The sequence below is a fragment of the Aythya marila genome, assembly GCF_965140915.1.
Source record: "Aythya marila genome assembly, chromosome: 18".
In the NCBI taxonomy this organism is placed as follows: Eukaryota; Metazoa; Chordata; class Aves; order Anseriformes; family Anatidae; genus Aythya; species Aythya marila.
This window is the reverse complement of record NC_139059.1, coordinates 2,501-13,023: the sequence shown is the minus strand read 5'-3', so window position 1 is coordinate 13,023 and position 10,523 is coordinate 2,501. Positions and strand designations below refer to the sequence as shown.

Below are 10,523 nucleotides of genomic sequence, written 5' to 3'. Positions count from 1 at the left end.
GAGCAATGGGGCCAGCGTGCTAGTGAATGCTGTTACTCTGTTTTTGCAGCTGATGATGAGCCCGGCAATTGACTAAGATGACAATCAGTGCCTGTGCATTTCTTGAGGCGGAGGGACTATACCATGCAACAACCTGAGAGCTAAGTTGGGGGGCACCTGGTATTTGCGTATCTGGGGTGGCTAATGGGAGCTGGGAGCCAGAGGAGCATGGTGCCTGCTGGCTGACTAGACTTGGTTCCACGGTGAGGGTGGTTCAGGCTGGGTCACGTTCAGGCTGCTTATGGCTGGGTCACCGGGCTAATAGAAGCAGCGGGATTATTTTGTAGCGTGAGTGGGTGAGCCAGGCAGGACAGTTTCCTTCTGTTCGTCTGTCCTGTAGTGCTGCTTCTGCAATGTCTGTTCTGTGCTTCTTAGGTCTTGATATCCTCCTAGCTTTTTACACTGGACTGACCAGACAGGCGACTTGGTAGCGGTGCTGAAGGGCCTCAGTGCTTGTTTTGTCATCGTGGCTCTGATCCGAGCACTTCTTGTCTTGCAGTCGCTGCTTAAAGAGCAGATCTGTTTCAGGTCTTGTGCATCATATTCGGTTTGAGATCGCGTCTGTTTCCATCCTCACTCTTGCAGAAGTCATCTGGGCCGCATCAGGAGCTCTTGTTGGGAATTGAATTCCTAAGCGTCGTCTTATGGGGTTTTCAGTCCCCATCCTTCTGGTCTCTTGTCTTGAAGGCAGGCTTTTTCGGCCTCCATCATCCCAGTTCTGGCAGTTGCTTCCAGTCGCGTGTCGTGACATTTGAGCCTCTCCTTGGGTCTGGTGCAAAGCACCTGTTCTGACTTGCTGTTGCCATAGGGCTTCCCTCTGGGGGTCTCTTTTTCTTGCGCCTTGTGTTGTGTGCTTTGTTTGTAGTGTTTGTGGCGTTCCTGTGTGTGTATGTGTTTGGTCTGGAGCTGTCCTGCCTGGCAGTTAGTGATGACAGCTAACGTGGCAGTGCATGGGTGTACTAATACATTGTCTGGAGTGTTTTGGCGAAGACATCTGGTCTGCCTCTGGGCACGTACTGAAGGGCAGCAGGCACAGTCATCTCAGTGTTGTTTGTCACATGTTGGGGGGGGAGAGTATATCTGCTTGTGAGCAGCTGTTTGCATAGTGCTTGAACAGTGTGCTTGAGGAGGTCTGTCGAATCTTGAAAGCTTACAGATATGGGGTTTTGAAAGTTTTATTTTTATTTCTCTCCTGTCCCCAGTAGAGTGTAAACCTTTGGAGGAACCTGTCGCAGGAACGAGCTCCTTCTGGAACTGTTCAGCGCTCCGTAGGCAGCTCGGTGACTGGCTTGATCTACTTCTGAGGTGTGCTGAGGTATGGGGGCTGCTGTTTTGAAATGATAATATTGTAAACGGGGTCCCTTTGTGTTGTTGAGGGTTGGGTGCTAATGCTGGCAGCTGAATGATTATCTTGTGACTGTTTTCAGTTCTTAAAGCTGAAACACAGTGTACAACACGGGACTTGACCACAGCTTCTTTTAGCAAGGTGAGCGATGAGCAGATCTAGCAGTTACTTTAGTGGTGCAGTTGTCACTGCAGTTACTTAACTGCACAAAGTACAGTAAAAATCCTGTTTATATTTCAGAGGTGTGTTGTAGCTGGCTTAAGAGAGCAGATGGAAGCATCTTCGTCGAGGGCAGGTGAGGGGGCAGAGGTAAGGGAGCAGATGAGAGTAACTGTCCCAGCTGTGCTGTGTCTTTGGATGCTGCTTCAGCCTATGCTTTTCTTTTTCTTTTGCAGGTGTGTTGCACAGGCTGAGTGGGGCCAAGCTGCACTCTGAAGAGCAGCACGGGAAGGGCGGGCTGTTTGTGAGCTGGATTGGAGCAGAACTGCCAAGTAGCACGAGGTGACTGCGAAGGGTATCCATCTTGCTTTGCAGGTGCCATGGCAGGCTCTCCACAGAAGCGGTTGAGGATTTGAGAAGAGGTTGCAGATCATTGAGGAGCGACACGTGCAGGGACGGCTTGAAAACGGTATGGCTGCTTTCTCTTCTGTTTATCAGGTGTCCCAGGCAACGTGGGCTGTGATGTTAGTCTTTAGAATCTGAACAAAGCAGGTGCTGATGGCAGTCTTCTTTGGTAGGCAAAGAGTTGCCCGAAGCCCTGTCCTGTGTAGCCTGGGCACGCCTCGCTGAGTATGAAGCTTGCTTTCCAGCAGTTCTCAAAACTGTGTTGAGGCTGAAATGCTGTGTCTGTGTTTTGGTTGGGGTTGCACCTTGGTGAGTGTAGGGATGGGTTTTAAGTGGGTGCAGCGGAGGGCCTGGCCCCAGTGTCCTGTAGTATGTTTTGACCCATCAGCATAGCCTTTTAGTTCTCAGATAGCCTGCTGATGTAAGTGATTTTTCCTGTGAGTGGAATGGAATTGACTTTTTTTTTTGGCGTGTAATCTATTCTGCTCCTAGATTTTTCTTTCTACATAAATAAAAGTTTGAGTTAATTCCAGCAGGAAAAGCTTCAGTTACTTGCTTGGTGGTAATGTCCTTCCAACATTCAAAGCTGCAGCGAAAGCATGAGGGTTGTTGCTTCTAGAAACACCCCAGTTCTCCTGTCTGCCCTCTGCATGCTGTTGAGCTAAGCCATATAAATAAGGTAATAAAACCACAGCTGCTGTTCCTCTTCTTTCTGCTTTTTTTGTGCTTTCCCCCTGCACTTTCCCAGGTCAGTGGCTTCAGGTTCCAGGTGGGACCTAATAGTAACTGAGTTGCAGGTGTGCCATCAGAGAGCTGCTTCTGCCCGGGCTGCTCTTTGGGGTAAGTGCTTTGTTTTTCCTTCAGTCAGTTGCAGGGTTCTTTAGGTGGGTCAGAGTCTATGGACTGATGCATTTTCAAGTAGAAACTGGTACGCATATCTTTTCAAGGTGGCAACTGGTAGGATCTGTCATAGTAAAGCAATCTAAGTAGTAGGTGCCTGTATTGCACGCAGCTGTTCCTCAGGTGAGTAGTTATTACAGCAGTTTTATGGATAGTATGGCGATGTTATTTTGTGTGTTTGCTTTGTGTTTCTGGGTCCCTTATGATTTTTGCAGAATTACAGGGCTTTTTGTGAGTCTTTGCCTATATGTCAAATCTTATCAAAGTCACAACCTTGGTGGCAAAGTGATGGAGCAGGGTTTAGGAGAAATGTATCATCGAAGCGCCCTGTGTGAGCATGTATCTGAAAATGGCAGCATTGGGCATATAAGCAGTGGTCTTTCTCAGGGTTAGGGGCAGTTTGTTATATTTCTGGAGCTTTTGCCTGTGTGTTTGCTGTCTGTCGAGTCTTTAGACCATAAAGCCTTATAGGCTTTATGTGCATGGAATTCACATATTTGAGGTATGTTTATGAGGGGTTGCCAGGTACGTTGTTTTTGGGAGTCCGTGGGGTAATGTTTCTTGACCGCATAAGTGCAGTACTGCCAAGAGACTGAGCAGGGTCACCTTCTTCATCACTGAAGAATAAGTCTGTTCGGGCCCATTTCGGCGCGGCGCCGCCCGGGCCCATTTCGGCGCGGCGCCGCCCGGGCCCATTTCGGCGCGGCGCCGCCCGGGCCCATTTCGGCGCGGCGCCGCCCGGGCCCATTTCGGCGCGGCGCCGCCCGGGCCCATTTCGGCGCGGCGCCGCCCGGGCCCATTTCGGCGCGGCGCCGCCCGGGCCCATTTCGGCGCGGCGCCGCCCGGGCCCATTTCGGCGCGGCGCCGCCCGGGCCCATTTCGGCGCGGCGCCGCCCGGGCCCATTTCGGCGCGGCGCCGCCCGGGCCCATTTCGGCGCGGCGCCGCCCGGGCCCATTTCGGCGCGGCGCCGCCCGGGCCCATTTCGGCGCGGCGCCGCCCGGGCCCATTTCGGCGCGGCGCCGCCCGGGCCCATTTCGGCGCGGCGCCGCCCGGGCCCATTTCGGCGCGGCGCCGCCCGGGCCCATTTCGGCGCGGCGCCGCCCGGGCCCATTTCGGCGCGGCGCCGCCCGGGCCCATTTCGGCGCGGCGCCGCCCGGGCCCATTTCGGCGCGGCGCCGCCCGGGCCCATTTCGGCGCGGCGCCGCCCGGGCCCATTTCTCAGGTGGAGCTACTGAGCAGGTGAGATAAAGGAGTTGGGAACAGAGAGGTATTGCACAACTGTATGTTGCATTAGTAGTAGCGAGTGTTGTGCAGGAGGTGGGTATTAGCTCTGGTGTAGAGGGATGGTTAACTGAGATAGGTCACGTAGACATAAAACAGCTGAATCTTCACGATTTGGACAAACATTGCACACAACTTGTCTGAGCCAATCAGACACAAGGACACAATATTCGTTTGCAGTTTGGGAAAGTACCGACTGTTATTTCGGTCGAAAGGATGAGGAAGAAGCTGATAAGATAAGGACGTAGGGGGACCAATCATGAGCTTAACTTTTGTAATATGTATGAGCTAATTATATGTGAAGGAATAAAAGGCATCTGAGCTATCCAATAAATTGAAGCTTGCTGATCACTCATATTGAGTATCCCTGTCTTCCTTCCGTTGACAACAAATGGCGCCCGAACACGGACCCCGCTGGCGGTGAACCTGCGAGCCACGGATCGACGGAATAAGGGAAGGAAACAGGTCCTGCAATGCAGCTCAGGAGGTGGAAGGGACGAAAATGCTAAATCCTCGCACCCGGGAGCACCTATAGAGGGTCCCGCCGGCCACGCGTCGCCGAGGTCTTGCAAAGGCTGCAACAGTGCTGACGTAAACAAAGGTATGGAGAGACAAGCGACGTATGATCTGCTCAAGTGCTTTTTAGAAAAGCGGAGCACGCAGGGTATAGACTGTAAAAAGGAATTGCGGAGGGACGCGGAAAAAGGAATTGCGGAGGGACACGGGAAATTGAAGTAATCGCGGTGCGATGCGGGACATCCGAGATCGGGTTGCTACAGTAGACCAGAGGCATTAGTGGACAACGGCAGCCGACCCTCACTGTGTGGCGAGTTGGCACAGAGCAGAGGGGTGGACATCAGGACCCTGCAGACTGTCTGACGTAACCATGGAAGCAGCGGCGGCTGTGCTGCTTCTCTCTGGCATTCATTTTATAAGAGGTTTATCTTGCAATGCAAAAAAGACTATTCGTCCCCAGATCGGTGTTATAACTATGTTTCTGGATAAGATTCCGTGGGGTTGCCACATTCTATGGATTAGTAATGACGACTTAGCTCTATTGCGGGGCAGGAGTGCAGTGATGCAGATTACACTGCCAAATGACCACCGGCAGACTTGAGGAGACACTGCTCGGCTGCGGGGATCGGCTGCGGCGTGGACGCCCCTAGGTGCACCCTGAGCGTTTTTGCTCGGAGGGGACTCCACTCTCAGCTGCTCACCACAGGAGCAAAGATCTCCTGAAGCTGCAGACAAACAGTATGTTTTCAGCTGCTGGAGGGATACTAACTGGAGTGTTAATAATTGTATGTGTTATTCTTAAATGTCCAGGTATTTTGTGTTGAAAGTATTTGTGTAAGGGTAAGGTTTTAAAACCAAGTGTTGCAAGTCACTTCACGAGGAACACAATGAGAGACAATACTTGTTTGTTTGGTTATGATTCTAAATTATATTGGCCGCACGTATTGTTTGCTTATCGTTCTAAATTATATTCTTGTGGTATGATTGAGGTTGTGGTATGATTGAGATTGAGATGTGCCAGAGGCCTCTGGGTGTGCAATTGTGCTGTGTGTGTGCGAGTGTGCTATGTACTGTGTTAGTGAGAGCGTGCTTATTGCCATAGTGCAGGTTGCCATAGTGCAGGCTGAAATCATAGGAAATTAGTGCCGGCAAAAAAATCATAGGAAAATGAAGGACGAAGTAGCCCTAGATTCATTACAGTGCTTTTTAGAAAAACGGGGAGTCGATTGTAAGCAACTAGCAGGACTAGTTGCGATCGGTCGAGCAAAATCATATTTCACAAGTATGGAGTCAAGGACTGGGGGCTTTGGGAGCTGAAGCAAAATCTAATAACAATCGGATGTGGAATAATGACACTGCAAAGGCTCTGCCACCTGGCATGTTTTTGATTTGCGGGGATCGTGCATGGCAAGGAATACCTGCCAATGCGTTTGGGGGTCCATGTTATCTAGGGCGACTCACGTTGTTCGCCCCGGACTTACACAGTCTCCGGAACCAGAGCTTGTCGCAGAGATCCAAACGAGCTCTTAAGACTTTAGGTTCTGACTGTGACGATGGTGTAGAATTATGGGGCGCTGCTGAGAGAATATTTGCTTCATTAGTTCCAGCAGTGGGAACTGCACGTGCTTTGGCTTCATCACTGAAGAATAAGTCTGTTCGGGCACATTTCAGCGCGGTGCTGACCGGGCACATTTCTCAGTTGGAGCTACTGAGCAGGTGAGTTAAAGGAACCAGGAACAGAGAGGTATTACACAATGATATGTTGCATTAGTAGTAGTGAGCGTTGTGCAGGAGGTGGGTATTAGCTCTGGCATGCTAGTGAATGCTGGTTCTCTGTTTTTGCAAGTGATGATGAACCTGTTTGACGTAATTCCATTTGAAAAAGTTCTAGTTACTTGACTGGTTGTGTTGTCCTTTTAATATTAAAAGCTGCAGCAAAAGCATGGGGATTGTTGCTTCTAGAAACACCCCAGGTCTCTTATCCTCTGCATGATGTTCAGGTAAAGCAGATTTAAAAAAAAAAAAAAAGGAAAATGAAAATCTGCTGCTCCTGCTCTGCTCCTACTTCCTTGTGCTTTGTCCCTCCCCTTTACAATGTGATTGGGTTTGGGTGCTGGGCAGGGCCAAATGGTATATGAGCCCCAGGCATGGCATCAGAGAGCTCCTTCTGCCTGGGCTGCTCTTTGGGGTCAGTGTTTTGTTTTCCTTCAGTCAGTTGCAGGGTTCTCTAGGCAGGCTGGAGTCTATGGATTTCTGGAATTCTAAGTCCTTGGAATTCACTTAACAGAGGGATATTTAGTAGAGGTTGCTGGCTCACCGTTCTTTGCGATGGTGGGATACGCTTCTGTTTTTTGAGCTATATTTTAATCTCTAGATGTACAAACCTACTTGTGTAATTTTCCAGGGGACTAAAACCAGCTTCATTTCATGCTACATGTGGCTTGGCAGTTTAGATGCAGCGTTACCAAGAGCCTGAGCAGGGTTCTATCAGAGTCTGCTCTTTCCTCTGCAAAGGGTAAGTCTGTGATTACCTCTGCAGGGGCTGCTGTGCGTGCACGTCTTTTTGGCATTTATGGATCTCAGATGTTTGTTTTTTTTTTTTGTGTGTGTATGTTCTAAGGTTTTGCTTTTTTGAGGGGCAAATAGTGTGTGTGCTGAGCGTGGTTGGCAGGAGGAGGTGGGGAGCTGCTCAGGACTGGTAGGTTTGGTTTCTCAGAGTGTGCGGCAGCCTTCGGGTGCGATGCGACTGATTGTTGAGTCTCTCCTGGGGTCTGCTGCAGAGCACCTGTTCTGACTTGCTGTTGCCATAGGGCTTCCCTCTGGGGGGTCACTTTTTCTTGTGCCTTGTGTTGTGTGTTTTGTTTTAGTGTTTGTGGCGTGCCTGTGTGTGTATGTGTTTGGTCTGGAGCTGTCCTGCCTGGCAGTTAGCAATGACAGCTAACGTGGCAGTGCATGGGTGTACTAATACATTGTCCGGACTGTTTTGGCAAAGACATCCAGTCTGCCTCTGGGCACGTGCTGAAGGGCAGCTGTCACAGTATATCTGTTTGCGCACAACTGCTTGTTTACCTCTATTCATTTAATAAATTGTAAAATTTAATTGCAATCCAATTTGGGACCCAGTCATGTATGACAACTGGGGGCTTGTCCGGGAGGGCTTTGGTTCCTGAATTCTTACTTTATCTAGGAGAGGCGCCCCACCATTTGGTGGCTGCTGTTCGAGTCAGGTCGGGACTAATGGCATCTTGAACCTGAATAAAGGTAAGCAAAGGTTTTGATTTTTTTTTCAGTTCCCTTGCTGGCTGCAGCACTATATTTTGCCCGTAATTCTGCGTGTGAAGATCTGAATGAAGACAATGGAGTCATAAGCGTTTAAAGCGTATACTGTTCTGTTGGGTGGGTTTCGGTTGCCTGTGTGTGTAAGAGTGTGACTGAGACGGAATTCAGTTCCGAAGCGATTGTGGAGGTCTTCTAACTACGGTTCCAATCTCCTGCTAGGGACTTGGCCAGTGAAGGAACGAAGGGGTTCCTATAGGATTTGTGGGTGGGTGATAGATCTTAAATCCTCTGTAAGACACTCTTATTAAGGTAACCAAGGGCTGTGGGAATTGCCACAGTAACATTCCTAGATGGGTCAGACAAAATCGAAGACCAGGGACCAGAAGAAAGGGAGCAAATTACCAGACATACCACCAGAAAGTCCATTAGGAATAACGGTTAGAAATTGGAACGAGAGGGGCCCCAGAAAAGGAAAAAGTTAATAAAAAACGGTCCAGTATTGTGTGATAGAATGGCCAAAGGAGCCTTTAACACCACATATCTTTCAGCCTGCTTTTGGATCCTTTGAAGACTGTATTTGTCAGGCCTTAAATACACATGTTAATTCGAGGGAACCTTTTTGCTGGGAAGAAAGTGATTATGCAGGATTATGGATCAGGAGGACTTCATGTCCTTTTCCAGCCTCAATATTTACACTAAAAGCAGATAAGAAATTTGAAGAAGAAGAACAGGAAAAAGAAAAGGATAATAAACGGGAGCCGTTGGATAACCTACCATCTCCCTATCCTAACAATCCACCTCCGGTGGCTGTGGTATCTCCAGCAGTACCACCGTTGCCCCAGCTTTCAACACCATCAGCACCAGAATGAGACCGACCTCCGGCTGCATGCACGAGAAGTAGAACTGCCGTATCTGAGAGAGCTCCTCTATATCCCTTAAGGGAGGTAACTGGTGTGTAACTGGGTTGGAGTTTTAACAGGGTTTTAATGGTTTCAGGGTTAGTGTTTTAGTGTTTTAGAGGTTTTTTTGTTTTTTGTTTGTGTTTTTTTTTTTTTTGGGATGGAGTGTTGCTATGTTTTTTAGGGTTAGGGTCCTAGGGTTTTATTTTTGGTCAGTTACTTAGGGTTAGTGTGTTAAGATCCTTTTTTTTTTTTTTTTTTTTTTTTTTCAGGTTAGGTTCTCCAGGGTTAGGGTTTTGAGCATCCTAGTTTTTTGGGTTATGGTGTTGAGCATCCTAATGTTTTGTGTTAGGGCTTTGGGTTTTAAGCATCCTAATTTTTGGGTTAAAGTTTTGTGTGTCTTCATGTTTTCAGTTTGTGCTTAGAGCGTCCTAAAGTTTTGGGTTTTGGTTTGTGTTTTGAGCGTCCTAATGTTTAGAGTTACGGTTTTGAGCATCCTACTGTTTTGGGGTGGCTTTGGGTTTTGTGCATCTTAATTTTGGGGTTAAGGCTTCAAGCGTTCTAATTTTGTTGTTTAGGGCTTTGAGAATCCTAATGTTTTGGGTTTGGGTTTTGAGCGTCTTAAGTGTTTGGGTTAGGGCTTTTAGGCAGAGTACTTCAGGGGTTTAGTGTGGTAAATAGCTTGGGTTATGCCTGTAGGGGTTTCAAAGTTTTTTAGTGTTACGGCTTGAGGCTTTTTTGAAAGGCCGGTAAGTGCGTGGGTTACAGTGAGTGCCGGTAAATGTATTTCTCGAACACTCGGCCTGTGATTGATCAAGCCAGCTGCCTGGGGAATGCTGGTAGGCGTAGTTTTCCGGCACCGGGCTTCCGGGAGGCCATGTTATTTACCCAGAGTATGCCGGGAGATGTAGTTCTCGGACTCTGGACTTCCGGGAGGCCATGTTGAGTGCCCAAAGCATGGTAGGAGGTGTAGTTTTTGGACTCTGAACGTCCGGGAGGCCATGTTTGGTTCCCAGAGCATACCGGGAAATGAAGTTCTCGGACTCTGGACTTCCGGGAGGCCATGTTGAGTGCCCAAAGCATGGTGGGAGGTGTAGTTTTTGGACTCTGAACGTCCGGGAGGCCATGTTGGGTGCCCAGAGCATACCGGGAAATGAAGTTCTCGGACTCTAGACTTCCGGGAGGCCATGTTGGGTGCCCAGAGCATACCGGGAAATGAAGTTCTCGGACTCTGGACTTCCGGGAGGCCATGTTGGGTGCCCAGAGCACACCGGGAAATGAAGTTCTCGGACTCTGGACTTCCGGGAGGCCATGTTGGGTGCCCAGAGCACACCGGGAAATGAAGTTCTCGGACTCTGGACTTCCGGGAGGCCATGTTGGGTGCCCAGAGCATACCGGGAAATGTAGTTCTCGGGAACTAGGGTTAGGGTTAGTGTTAGTGGTTAGGGTTAGGGTTAGAGGTTGGGTTAGGGTGAGGGTTAGAGGGTTAGGGTTAGATCTGTTAGGGTTAGGGTCATCAGGGTCAGGGTTTCGGTTAGGGTTTAGGCTTCTGGTTAGGGTTGGGGTTAGGGGTTGGGGTTAGGGTCTGTTAGGGTTAGGGTTGGGTTAGGGGTTAGGGTTAGCGGGGTTGGGGTTAGGGTTAGGGGTTAGTGTCTTAGGGTTAGAGGGTTAGGGTTAGGGTGGGCGCAGGCAGCCATTA

At 49.4% G+C, this 10,523-nt stretch overlaps 1 long non-coding RNA gene across 1 annotated transcript; it reads left to right on the top strand.

Moving 5' to 3' along the window:
- Window positions 1-899: 899 nt before the first annotated feature.
- LOC309885333 lies at window positions 900-1,988 on the top strand. The gene is made up of 4 exons (XR_014318784.1): window positions 900-1,354; window positions 1,467-1,525; window positions 1,625-1,693; window positions 1,919-1,988. It is a non-coding gene; the product is annotated as an uncharacterized lncRNA (long non-coding RNA).
- The last annotated feature ends 8,535 nt before the right edge of the window (window positions 1,989-10,523 follow it).